The sequence below is a fragment of the Notolepis coatsorum genome, assembly GCF_963971535.1.
Source record: "Notolepis coatsorum genome assembly, chromosome: 10".
NCBI lineage: Eukaryota > Metazoa > Chordata > Actinopteri > Aulopiformes > Paralepididae > Notolepis > Notolepis coatsorum.
Genome location: NC_140174.1, coordinates 110,340,210 through 110,354,206, shown reverse-complemented (window position 1 = coordinate 110,354,206; position 13,997 = coordinate 110,340,210). Strand labels below are relative to the sequence as shown.

Here is a 13,997-nt window from a genome sequence, read left to right as displayed (position 1 = left end):
ATTAAAGTGTATGTATGTATTCTTAAGCTGTGTTTATTTAAGATGTATAGCTAATTGTGTGTGTGTGTGTGTGTGTGTGTGTGTGCGTGTGCGTGTGTGTGTGTGTGTGTGTGTGTGTGTGTGTGCGTGTGCATGCGTGTGCGTGTGTGTGTGTGTGTGTGTGTGTGTGTGTGTGTGTGTGTACAGTACCTGCATAGAAACAGCTTGAACCTGAAGTGTCTCTGGTTGAGAAAAGAGCTCAGGATCTGAGACACACAACTTGACCTGACCTCTCCTGTAACACACACACACACACACACATTATAGAAGAATATTGCATATTGAATCAGAGCTGTCTGTAGGGAGGTGTAGTGGTTACTTCCTGGTCTATAGGGAGGTGTAGTGGTTACTTCCTGGTCTATAGGGAGGTGTAGTAGGTGTAGTGGTTACTTCCTGGTATATAGGGAGGTGTAGTGGTTACTTCCTGGTCTATAGGGAGGTGTAGTGGATACTTCCTGGTCTATAGGGAGGTGTAGTAGGTGTAGTGGTTACTTCCTGGTATATAGGGAGGTGTAGTGGATACTTCCTGGTCTATAGGGAGGTGTAGTGGTTACTTCCTGGTCTATAGGGAGGTGTAGTGGTTACTTCCTGGTCTATAGGGAGGTGTAGTGGTTACTTCCTGGTCTATAGGGAGGTGTAGTGGTTACTTCCTGGTCTATAGGGAGGTGTAGTGGTTACTTCCTGGTCTATAGGGAGGTGTAGTGGTTACTTCCTGGTCTATAGGGAGGTGTAGTGGTTACTTCCTGGTCTATAGGGAGGTGTAGTGGTTACGTCATTGCTGTTTCCGACCGGTCCATTCCCCATTTCTAAATGGTCTATAGGGAGGGTGAGCCCAAATGTTCTATCGATGTTTAAACCAATGGGGTTTTTCTTTTTTGCAGATTGCAGATAAAGATTAGGCTACACTAATATTATAGTATTAAAACTGATGAGTTATATTCATTAAAGGGGAACTATTTTACTATTTCTTTCACTATTTGGGCACTTTTACACAATTCCTGTGAGTCTATGGAATACCTCTGTAATATATTTTTTTTTAATTCATTGTTTTGTATTTCTAATCAACTACTCAAAAACAGCATTTTTCTACCTCAAGATCTTAAGCCGTTTTGAGGCTGGGAGGCCACGGTGCTGCTGCAAGGGGCCAACCGTGCACATTATCATGCAGCTGAGACATCTCTGACATCACAGATCAGCACATTTTCAGATGACTCAGTTCAGTGAGGGTGAATATTGTGAGAGGAGAATTGGAAGAATGCGCCAATATGAGAATTAGAGACATAGATCATATTAATATAAGTTCACATAGCTATGAAACAATGCTAAACACTGAAAAAGGCCCGGGGCCCGCCCCCCCATCAATCTATGGCCGGCCGCCGCCTTGCGCGCACAGGGAGGGGTGGGGGAGGGCCTAGGAGGGGGGAAGGACATGTGGCACAGCAGGAGACAGGACATTGGACGAGAGGAGGAAAAGGGGAGGGATTTGCAAGTTCAATCACAGTATCCCCACATGAAGCTAGTAAGGGTTTCATTACTAGAATGAAATTGTGAAGTTGATTTATGAGGGGTGGAATGTTCTCTTTGACTGTGTGTGTGTTATTAGTGGTGTTGGAGGTTATGGTTCACTGCCTTCCATCTATATAAGGCTCATGCAGATGGGTACATTGCACCACTTCTGAATACAGTCTATGGTTAGTTTATGTAAGATGGCAGATGTCTTCTAATATGACCTCTTTGACATGCTGACATGGTCTTATTAAATGACTAGCTTTAAAGAAAGTTGATTACATTAAAAAAAATACTCATTTAATCAGATTAATCACTTTATTCAAATTGAGGATTTAGTTTGAGGATATTTATAAAAAAATTTAATAAAAAAAAAGTATAATTTTGTATTTGTTTATTTTTGTAAAAAAAAAATTAATTAAAAACGAAGGTTCGAACGTCCGTTCGAAAAACCCTGACAAAGTTCGAATCCCAAAAACAGTCTTCGGGGAAACAGCCTTAGTCACCTGGCCTGGTCCTTGTTGTGTCTGAAGCGGACCCTCCCGCTCCTCAGCTGGGTCCAGGAGAAGGTGTCGTCCCGGCGGAGCTCCCGCTCCCTCCCCTGGCCCCCCGGCCCCCCCGGCCCGCCCGGCCCACTGCCTCCCTCCTCCAGAACCAGCAGCTTCCCGTTGGCCGGCTCCTGGAGGAGGTGGAAGAGCAGGCGCTCGGGGGGGCTGTCGGCGTCCCGGGTCAGCAGGAGGGAGGGGGAGGAGAGAGGGGCGGAGCCTCCCAGGGGAACCATCAGAGTGCCGTTCACCTGCAGGACCGGGGGCTGGGTGTTCACTGGAGGAGGGGGGGGGGGTTACAACAGGTGAGAGAAGAGAGAGAAGGACAGAGAGGGAGAAAGGAGATAGAAAGAGGACAAGATGTCATAAAACTAACGTAACGTCAGCTCTTCAAGATGAGACTAACATCTTGCCTAGAGCAGTGGTTCTCAAACTACGGGTTGCGACCCAAAGTGGGGTCGTGGGTAGGTGACAGCGCATTGGCAAGTAAAAAATTTATAATAATCAAATGTATAATATTTTTATTTTTTTACGTCCTGGCAACATATTTTGGCTAAATATGCCTCGTTTTATAAATGTGTATTGATAACATAGTGCTGTAATACAATTTTCTAATAAATATGCATGATCATGTTCAACAACGTTTGCTTTTATTTTGATATTCCTTAATTCCACGTTGAAATTGGTATAAAAAAAGTTTGAGAACCTCTGGCCTAGGGGTTGCTGTTTGGCGGCATTACATATTCTACCTTTAAAGCCTATTATTATATTTTAAACCTCAAGTAAAAATCAATCAACACAGCTCTTGTTATTTTTTGTATCTTACCTTGGCAGGTCCTGGTCTTCTTGTCGGCATAGTAACCGTGGCCGCATGCAGGCGTGCAGTATCCCTCCATCAGGAAGGCGTGGTCACGACACACGCTGCATCGCCCCGCCCCCTCGCACACCACACAGTCAGGAGAGCAGGCTGAGGCAGAGACACACACTTAACTCTTTCACCACCACACTACCAAATGGTTAACCCTTTCACTGCGACAATACCCGTTCACTGTCACACGACAAAGGGTTAACCCTTTCACAACCACACTACAGAAGGTTTGAAAAAAAAAATAATAATAATAATCAAAAGATTTTCTTCTTTTTTTTTTATATAATTTTTTTTGTTGCACTAGCTATCTTTGTGAAAGTGGCTTCTCAGCTCTGGTCCAGCTGAAGACAAAGCAGAGGAACAGATTGGACATTGAGCACGACCTCAGGAGTTGCTTTGTCTACCATCACCCCAGACTTTGAGACTCTTGTCAGGAGCAAACAACATCCCCAGTTATCCCATTAGTTCCCTGGGATGTTAAGCTAAGAAGTCTGCTAACCCTTTAATCGCCAAGGACGACTTTAGACGTCATTGCTCGCCATGCTTAATCTGCCAATGACGTCGTACAGCGTCTTTGAGATCAATATTTCAAAAATCTGTCATGGCAATCATATTTCACCCACGGAGACTTGAGACTTGCTGTTGATCTCCTCTCAACTCTCCAACGGTTCAAGACCGCCATCTGGTGGCCGATCGGCGAATCGCCAAAACCGGAAGTGACGCGCCGGAAGTGGTGCTCACCCATATTTCGTCCGGCCACTCGCTATCGCTAGCAGGACTCCAGCTTGATACACTGGATAGCGATCCGTTGCCAATAACTCGATAAACAACATGATTAGGACGTATATAGTATTATACAACCTGGAACTGGACCAACTAGATCGACATCCCATAATAGAGAACTTTCTGCTCCACGCTGATCGCCCAACGCTACGAGGAAGCTGCGGTGAGTTTCAGCGTGTTTGATTATTATTATACATACACACTGCTCCGATCAACATATCACCCATACTAAATAAATGATTTAACGTCGGCCACGGACTTATAAACCCCCCCCCCCCCCCCCCCTCCGGTCACCAGCAGATGATGAGGCATGACGTGTAGGACCTTGTACAATTGAAATTTTTTATCTGACGTCAATCGGTATCAAACTACATTTGATGATCTAATATATGTATTTGTGGCTATAACTCACGTTCTATGGAATGCTGCAGAAAACGATAAAAACATATTTATACTTTAGACCATATTTTAGTATGAATGTGTGAATGAAAAAGTAGAACGTCCTAAACGATAGATACTTGATGTTGAATGGGCCATAGTAATGTCAATTTAGCAATACAATTTAAATGGTTATAGCCCTGCAAAGAAGGGGAACATCTCAATAGACAAATAGAGCTGGCAGAGGACGGTATAAGGATGGATATAAGCGTGGCAGAGAAAGGGCTAAGAAGGATATTTTCATTGTGTTTTTAGCCCTAGTTGTACTTTTGTTGCAACCCCAGTTATCCCATTAGTTCCCCCAAACTTACTGTAGGTCTGTTATGTTAACACTTTGATTGCCTAAGGTTAAATTCATGATATACCATCCGTTGCCAGCTCTATTTGTCTATGGAGAAGTTCCCCTTCTTTGCAGGGCTATAACTTTTTAAATTCTATTGCTAGATTGCCATTATTAGGGCCCATTCAATGTCCTATATGTATTGTTCAGGGTGTATGAACGTTAAACTTTTTCTTTCACATATTCATACTAAAATATGATCAAGTATAAGTATGTTTTCATCTCTTTCTGCAGCTTTCTCCAGAACGTGATTTATAGCCCCAAATGCATTATATTGATGATCAAATACAGTTTGGTAGCGATCGGTGCCAGATGAAAAATGTAAAATCGACGTGCTTCTAGAAGTTTCTACGTATCATCTGATGATGACCGGATGGGCGGGGGATCGTTTATAATTCCGTGGGCAACGTTATACCATTCATCTAATGTGGGTCAAATGTTCATCATAGCAGTTAGTGTCGAACACGGTAATACTACACGCTAAAACTCACCCCAGTCTCCGCGGGCCGTTGGGCGATCAGCGTGGGGTAGACAGTTTTCCATTATGGGATGTCGAAATACCCGGTCCATTTCCAGGTTGTATAATAGTATATACGTCCAAATCATGTTGTTTATTGAGTTATTGGCAACGGATCGCTATGTATTGTGTTGAGCTCGAGTCCCGGGAACTATAGCGAGTGCCAGGAAGTAATATGGGTGATCACCACTTCATCCACATGACTTCCTGTTTGGCGCTTCTGCCGATCGGCCACCAGATGGCGCTCTTGAACCGCTAGAGGATTGAGAGGAGCTCAGAACTGTGTGTGAAGGCTGCAGAGGGGAAATATGATTCCGATCACAGATTTTTGAAATATTGATATTAAAGACGAGTTAGGGCGTCCTCGGCAACTTTAGCATGGCTAGGAAAGACGCCTAAACACATTTCGGCACTTAAAGTGTTAAGCTAAGAAGTCTGCTAAGAAGCATAATTATTTATTATTATTATTATTATTATTATTATTATTATTATTATTATTATTATTATTATTATTATTATTATTATTATTATTATTATTATTATTATTATTATTATTATTATTATTATTATTATTTTATTTCATTGGGTTTTTAGCCCTAGTTGCACTTTTGTTGCAACCCCAGTTATCCCATTAGTTCCCCAAAACGTAGGTATGTTATGTTAAGCTAAGAAATCTGCTAAGAAGCATATTATTTATTATTATTTTATTTCATTGGGTTTTTAGCCAAGGCCTCTACATGCTACAGCAACTTCAAAGCAACTTCAACACAACATCAGCGCGATTTCAACGCGCTTGTTTTAGAGGGTCTTGTAGACTGTGTTGCGAGGACGTTGCGTACCTTTCACCCAAATCTAATCTAAACAACCGTTGCGTTGATATTGCGTAGCAGTGATTGGTTGGTAGTGAATGGGGGCGGGGCTGTCATATAATAATATTGGTCCCGCAGCGAGGAATACCATCCGCCATTGTTGTAGCCAGCCAGCTAGCGTTGAACTTGATGCTATTCAATGCTCTATCATACCCAACTAACGTTAATGCCATTCAGAATTTATTAACATAGCTACAACAACACACAGTAACGTTAATATAATTACATGCATCATTGTTTACAATGAACGGACGGTGGGGCAGTTCGAAAGGACTGGACACGGACAAGTTGTTAAACAGCAATCAATTAATTTAATATAACAGGTAGTTCGAGCTGCATTTTCGTGCCTACAACCACATCCACAGGGATATATCCAGCTTTGACGAGCTCTCTCTCCTCCTGCCGATTAAATTCAGCAGCTCTTCCTCGACCTCGAGTGCCTGTAGCTGCCAGCTAACGTTAAAAATAACCTAAAGTTACACAAGCAGAATACATCACAAATACTTCCGGTCGGGGGATTTCAAAATAAAAGAGCGACGTCTAAAAGCACCGGAAATACGTTTATTTTGTACATTATCTAACGTTAACACGAACCTAAACTAACTTTAGTTAAACATAAATGCAGAGTGTCTACAACACCGTTGCTTTGTCGATGTTGTGGTGCAGTTGCTTTGAAGTTGCTGTAGCATGTAGAGGCCTCTAGTTGCACTTTTGTTGCAACCCCAGTTATCCAATTAGTTCCCCCAAACTTACTGTAGGTCTGTTATGTTAAGCTAAGAAGTCTGCTAAGAAGCATAATTATTTATTATTATTATTTTAGTTCATTGGGTTTTTAGCCCTAGTTGCACTTTTGTTGCAACCCCAGTTATCCCATTAGTTCCCCCAAACTTAGGTCTGTTATGTTAAGCTAAGAAATCTGCTAAGAAGCATAATATTTATTATTATTTTATTTCATTGGGTTTTTAGCCCTAGTTGCACTTTTGTTGCACTTTTTTGTGTTTATTTCATGTTTTTAACAGTGCATGAAAGATTGTGTATTACTGCAAAAACAACATTTGAAATAAATCATAGTCGTTCAAAAATGTGGGTCGCGACTTAATAGGTCCCGAGGCGAGACCAGTTGAGAACCACTGATCTAGTGGCTGAATGTTATATATCATACTGGTCATCGCGTCTCGCTCTTTGCCATTATGTGATAACTCTTATCTCCTAGCACCTACTGTGCTCATGAACAAACAATTTGCACTCATGCACGTGACCAGGCCACGCCCCCGCGTCCTGCTATAAGATGCGGGACATGGTCACACCTCACCTTCCTATTTTTTTTTTTTCAACATGGACGTTGCAGTGCACTCCGTGAACTAGTTGTTATGAAATGCAGAAAGAAATTACACAATGTTGGGTTTTTGCCAGAGGTTCACCAGCCCCTGGAATCTTCTCGGCACATCCTAACAGCGCATCGAACCTGTCCTGGGGTTCCCTCATCTCGTGACAGCGGATTGAGGGATGTCACGCGGCGGCTAGCTGTCGGGCTAGGTCGCGCACAGGTAGGGTCTGCGCTGCCAGGCATTAATGCTAGCATTTGTGATACTGCTCGTTGTCCCATGAGACAGCCGAGTTGTGTATTGGCGCGAGGGGCAGGATATTTGGGAAAACATGGTCGTCATGACTCTGTTTTGGGTGTTTTCCCAACTATCCTAGTGCGCACGGCTAATGCTAATGCTACAATGCTGGGTCTCCGTTCTTGTTCCCCGCCGAGGGCTGTCTTTACTAAAAGGTCTTCCCTCCTCTTAACCATTCATGCTGACGGTCAATCGGTGTCTAATGTTGGGGGTTTAGCGGGGGCTTGTTTACCATTTTCATGGGTGGATGGGCTGAGGCCTAGGGCTGGTGTGCTTTTTGTGAATCTATGAATTGTGTGCGGGACTGGTGTTTTTCTCTGGTCTGCATCCCCTTAACATTTGTGTGTATGGGCTAGCCCATTCTGCAGTGTGTTAGTGGAGTTTTCGTTCATTTATTCATTTACCCCTTCATGGGTGCACACCACAGTGGAGGTTGCTGCATTCCTACTAGTGAGGCAGTGCTTCACTAGTAGTATTTTGTCTGCAGCCACCACTGGTGCTCCGTGCTTGTGAAGCAGGTGGCATCAGTCCTTTGCCTCTGACATGGTGGAACGGTGTCCCGCCCGGCCGAGGCCATGAGGCGAGTCGGCCCGGCAGGTGGCTGGTGGGCTGTTAAAGCCTATACCGCAGCGGTATAGAATTAGCAGCGACTAGCAACAATGTTTGAATTGCTGTTTTTTCTGTCAAAAATGGTGTCGGGTGGTGGCGCCTTAGGGCCAGCCGACGTTGAAACATCGCGCAAGGTTTTGAGGTTATTAGCTTTTGACCTAGCCGCAAGCTATAACCGCAGGGAGGGCTAGGATGCTGTCAACGCTTGTTTACAGACATCTTTGGTTGGATCAGTCTCCCCTTGAGGAGGAGAGAAGGGTTTTCCCTCCTCAGGGCTCCCCTCTCCGCAGAGGGACTTTTGTCTTTCCGCAGGAGCGCGGGCGGTATTTGACCTAGGCCCCACACCGCCTCACACCGCACAGCCAGAGGTGAGGGCGTGGCCTCGCCAGCGGCTGTGGCGGGGCCCCCAACCAGCGGCCATGTTTCCCCCCGCTTGAGGTACCCTGGACACAAAAACAACAGGTGATCGCAAGGCCGACAGCCTTGGCGGCCGAGGGATCGGCTACATTAGATGAGCACGCCCTAAAAACCGTTGCCGTCTAGCTGTGTCTAGCTCGCTCTCCGGTCACTCCCCCCCCCCCAACACCAGTGGGATACAGGCTCTGATTTGTTCCCTTTGGCTGCGGGCCGCGTGCTTTCAGTGAAGCACGAGCAGCCCCACATTTCGCTTCTCATGGGGACAGGGTCTGTCCGTGAGAATGCTGTGCTGTCAAGCGGCTCCCACACCACACGTTCTGCGTCTGTGTTTGGTGAGCCTGGTGTTGTGTCTGTCAACGACGAAGGTTGTCAGCGGGGGGAACTCGAGGCCCAGGGGGTCACAGCGTGAGTACCCCCAGCCCCGCCCTCGCCAGGCCGGGTATCACATTAGTGCCTCCCACGGCCGGAAGACCGGTGGTGGTCAGGCAGGCGCGCGTGATTTGGGTGGTAGTAATATCACTGCAGGGCTACGGTGTGTAGGAACTCACCCTATCGGGCAGTGTGGGGACCTCACGCCTTGCATGTCACGCTGTAGAACGGTTCCTCAGCAATCCATGCCGGGGAGGTGTTCAGTGGGGGAGCTTTTGTCACCCAGTGTGATGTCAGCTTCCCCCGTATCAAACCGGCCCTTCCTGTCGGGGTCCCCCCTTGGGTGCGATTGCCTCGTTGGTAGTGTCAGGGTGCGATATCCCAGCTCCACGAGACGCCCTGCTCGCGCGGTTGGCGAGTCCAGGGTTGGCAACACACAGCGGGTGGGACCGGGCCGCCTATCTACGGTTCCTGGCGGACCAGTGCCAAGTGGCAGCGGGTGCGCTTGGGATTATCATCACATATGGCTGCAGCAGTGCCATATGTCGAGGTGGATGGAGAGAACGCTGAGGCTGGGACTTGTGTTTGCACAACCCCACCCGTTTTCAGGTTTGGTACAGACCCTATTGTCAGGGTCAACAGCAGTGACAGCTCTGGCCGACGAGATCCAATCTCTGTGGGCGACGCAAGCCATCATCGTGGTCCCGAAGGAGGACGCGATGCGTGGCATTTCCTCCCGGTATTCTCTGGTGCCCGAGAAATCGGGGGGGGGGGGGGGGGGGGTGTCAGACCCATACTGGACCTGTCCCATGGAAGGTTCAGAATGTTGACCGTCTCCCACCTGTTAGACGCTGTCAGGTGGGGGCCTGGTTCACCTCCATAGACCTGTAGGATGCGTATTCGCATCCCGATCTTCCATCCTAAGGCATACCTGCGCTTCCTTTGCAAGGCTTAGCGTACAGGTACCAGAGGCTGCCGTTCGGCTACTCTCTGGCTCCCCGCATCTTCACCAAGTGCGTGGAGACCGTGCTGGGGCCTCTGCGTCGTCGGGGGTTACGAATTCTGCCCTGGACGACGTTCTGGTCCTTGGCCAGTCAGGGTAGATCGCCAGGTCTCATACCAGGCAGGTGGTGTCTCACAAGCCTGGGTTTTGCTGTAGACTGGAAGTAGAGTTCTCCTCTTCCCAGTCAACGGGTGGAGTACTTGGGCTTTTTCTAAGCTCAAGGTCTATATGGGCATCTCTCTCGGAGCGGCGGCGAGTGGATGGGTTCTCGGCGCGCTCGGGAGGTTCCGTCCTAGGACGGTTACAACGCTGTCCGTGATGCGCCTGCTGCTGGGGTCCCTCTTGGCCTCCTCTTCATGAGGAGGATACAGAGGTGGTTTTTTCCAGAATGAAAATGGACCTGGTGTGAGACGTATGGAAGCGGCTGAAGGTTCCCATGTCAGTACTGGGGGACCTCGTCTTCTGGGGAGGGTCTGGTGCCCTCACCTGCGGGGTCCCCTTGGGCAGCAGGCTGTCACACGTCACGGTCTTCACCGATGCCTCCCTCATGCTGCCAGGTTTGCGCTACATTCAATGTCTTGGGATTGAAGGCAGTCCTTCTGGTCCTCAAACGGCTCGACCACCTTGTGGTGGGCAAGCGTGTTTTGGTCAGGATGGACAACACGACATCAGCGTCGTATATTGTCAGACAGGTAGGAGTGCGTCATAGGCTCTGGCTATGGGTGTTCTCCATCTGCTCTGCCTGAGGGCTCTCGCTGGGGAGTGGCGTATAGGCGAGTGTGGGGGCGGAACGTTGGTTCAGCCACCCTCTCGTGGGACGTTCCTGCTTGGCGCTCTGCGTCTCAAGCCTGTGGAATGTTTCTCTGTCTCCGAGTGGGACCTCCAACTGGTCCTGGGCCGGTTGTCGGAGGCCCCGTTTGAGCCTCTTGAGCAGGCGCCATTGGATCTGCTGTCTTGAAGACTGCATTCTTTTTGGCCATCACCTCCGCGTGGGTGAGCTGTGTGCTCTCTCGGTGCGGCCTGAGTGCCTGTCTATTCGGCCGATAGCGGTGCGACTCTGAGGCCTAATCCAGTCTTCGTGCCAAAGAATATCCGGAGCTCTTTCGCTCCAGGGATATTGTGGTTCAGGCGTTCGTCCGCCTCCTCACGCAAGTGAGTTGGAGGCGGGCCTTCACCTGTCGTGTCCTGTCCATGCACTGGGGGTTTACCTCAGGACTCTGGCTCTCAGGGCTTCCGTTCAACTGTTTGTTTGTTACGGTGGCCCTTGCGCGGGTGAGGCGCTGTCCAAGCAGCGCCTGTCACATTGGTTGTGCGGGGGCGTTGCCTTTTGCTGCACGTTGGCTGGACAGGTCCCCCCTCGGGCTGCTGCCCTGTTAGGGGGGGCCTCGGTGGAGGACATCTGTGCTGCGGCCTCCTGGTCCTCCCCGGGTCCCTTCGTTAAGTTTTCCCTCGTGGACATGACTGGGGGTTCTGTCTCCCAGGCGGTTCTGAGGTCTGGGACCTCTCCTGCGTCCCGCCTTTGGTGGGCTAGCAGGGGTGTGTAGGTGTGTGCCACGGAGTGATGTGTCACACGTGGTCTCGCCTGTGCTGTACGTTTTTCAGGGGTGTCTGGTTCCCCCTTTTTCGCACTTTGGTGGAGTTGACTGCCTCCCCCCCTTCGTTAGGACGGGCGGGTGGACGGGACTCCCCTCCTCCCTGGTAGTGGGGCTTACGGGCCCTCAGGGGGTACACTTGTCGGGTCACGCGTCCGCTCTGTCCCATATCTCATAATGGCAAAGAGCGAGACGCGATGACCAGTATGATATATAACGAAAGGTTATCCTATAAACTAGTTATATGAATACTGGCAGAGCGTCTCGCTCTTGGCGCCCTGAGGTCCCTTGGTTGGGTTTTCAATGTTGGAAACTTTTTTTCCGAGGAAGGTAGAGTGTGACCATGTCCGGCGTCTTATAGCAGGGGGCGTGGCCTGGTCATGTGCATGAGTGCAAATTGTTTGTGCATGAGCACAGTAGGTGCTAGGAGATAAGAGTTATCTCATAATGGCAAAGAGCGAGATGCTCTGCCAGTATTCATATAACTAGGTTATAGGATAACCTTTCGTTATCTATAGCACCTTTAATTCCAAAAGGATTCACCCAAAAAACTGACTATTTCTTTTATTTCATTGCAAAACCTCTCAAGATCTAGAAAAAAATGCATCTTACATACTGTGCATGTCCCAGACCTAGGGTAGGAACGAGAGAAACCACACAGCTGCTACGTGTCCAGTCCAGGTAGTTAAAGTTACTAACGAGAGAAACCCTGCGACTGCTACGTGTCCAGTCCAGGTAGCTAAAGTTACTAACGAGAGAAACCACACAGCTGCTACGTGTCCAGTCCAGGTAGCTAAAGTTACTAACGAGAGAAACCGCACGGCTGCTACGTGTCCAGTCCAGGTAGCTAAAGTTACTAACGAGAGAAACCCCGCGGCTGCTACGTGTCCAGTCCAGGTAGCTAAAGTTACTAACGAGAGGAACCCCGCGGCTGCTACGTGTCCAGTCCAGGTAGCTAAAGTTATTAACGAGAGAAACCCCGCGGCTGCTACGTGTCCAGTCCAGGTAGCTAAAGTTACTAACGAGAGGAACCCCACGGCTGCTACGTGTCCAGTCCAGGTAGCTAAAGTAACTAACGAGAGAAACCCCACGGCTGCTACGTGTCCAGTCCAGGTAGCTAAAGTTACTAACGAGAGAAACCCCACGGCTGCTACGTGTCCAGTCCAGGTAGCTAAAGTTACTAACGAGAGAAACCCCACGGCTGCTACGTGTCCAGTCCAGGTAGTTAAAGTTACTAACAAGAGAAACCGCACGGCTGCTACGTGTCCAGTCCAGGTAGTTAAAGTTACTAACAAGAGAAACCCCACGGCTGCTACGTGTCCAGTCCAGGTAGTTAAAGTTACTAATGAGAGAAACCCCACGGCTGCTACGTGTCCAGTCCAGGTAGCTAAAGTTACTAACAAGAGAAACCCCACGGCTGCTACGTGTCCAGTCCAGGTAGTTAAAGTTACTAATGAGAGAAACCCCACGGCTGCTACGTGTCCAGTCCAGGTAGCTAAAGTTACTAATGAGAGAAACCCCACGGCTGCTACGTGTCCAGTCCAGGTAAGTAAAGTTACTAATGAGAGAAACCCCACGGCTGCTACGTGTCCAGTCCAGGTAAGTAAAGTTACTACAGTTAGACTTACGCGTGCAGACGTGGGAGGAGGCTTCCAGGAAGTGCTTCCTGCCACATTCCAGGACACAGCGCCCCTGCAGGCGGGAGTAGGGCGGCTCGCAGCGCTCACACAGACCAGGGCCCTGGCATTCTACACAGTGCTCATCACAGCCTGGCAGAGAGAGAGAGAGAGAGAGAGAGAGAGAGAGAGAGAGAGAGAGAGAGAGAGAGAGAGAGAGAGAGAGAGAGAGAGAGAGAGAGCACACAACAAGGGCGTCACACACAGAAAGATTTCTTTTTTCAAAGTTGTCAAATAAATTCAATCATCGAAATAGTCACGATTACAATTGATCTTTCTTCTATTGATGAGAGATTCAACTTGCCCCTCAAACCACACAGTGCAGGTGTAAAGAGACACAAGCCCATTAAATCCTTCTATATAGGTTACTCACAAATCAAAACACTGACAAGTGCGTTCTGGATGGAATTAAATCACTCCCAATATGTAAGAACCCAGATTAGGCTTCCTTCAAAGGGGGGGGGGGGGGGGGGGGGGGGGGGTAAATTAGGATGGGTTGACTGTCAACAGACAGTGGTGAGTAACACAAGGGGTTAAGTTTGGATGAGTTGACTGGGACAGTGGTGAGTAACACAAGGGGTTAAGTTGGGCTGAGTTGACTGGGAACAGACAGTGGTGAGTAACACAAGGGGTTAACCCTTTCACTGCCGCACTACCAAAGAGTTAGCAAAGGGTTAACCTGCTATTGTGTGGCAGTGAAAGGGTTAACCTGCTGTGTATTGTCGCAGTGAAAGAGTTAACCGTTTGGTAGTGCGGCAGTGAAAGGGTTAAGTTGTGATGAGTTGACTGGCAGCAGAAGGGTTA

The 13,997-nt window shown here is 48.2% G+C and overlaps 1 long non-coding RNA gene across 1 annotated transcript; it reads right to left on the bottom strand.

Annotated features, from left to right (window-relative positions):
- Positions 1-2,233: 2,233 nt before the first annotated feature.
- On the bottom strand, positions 2,234-13,276 carry LOC311235296. The gene is made up of 3 exons (XR_014620152.1): positions 13,146-13,276; positions 2,917-3,057; positions 2,234-2,367 (listed from the first exon to the last, which is right to left on the bottom strand). It is a non-coding gene; the product is annotated as an uncharacterized lncRNA (long non-coding RNA).
- Between the last annotated feature and the right edge of the window lie 721 nt (positions 13,277-13,997).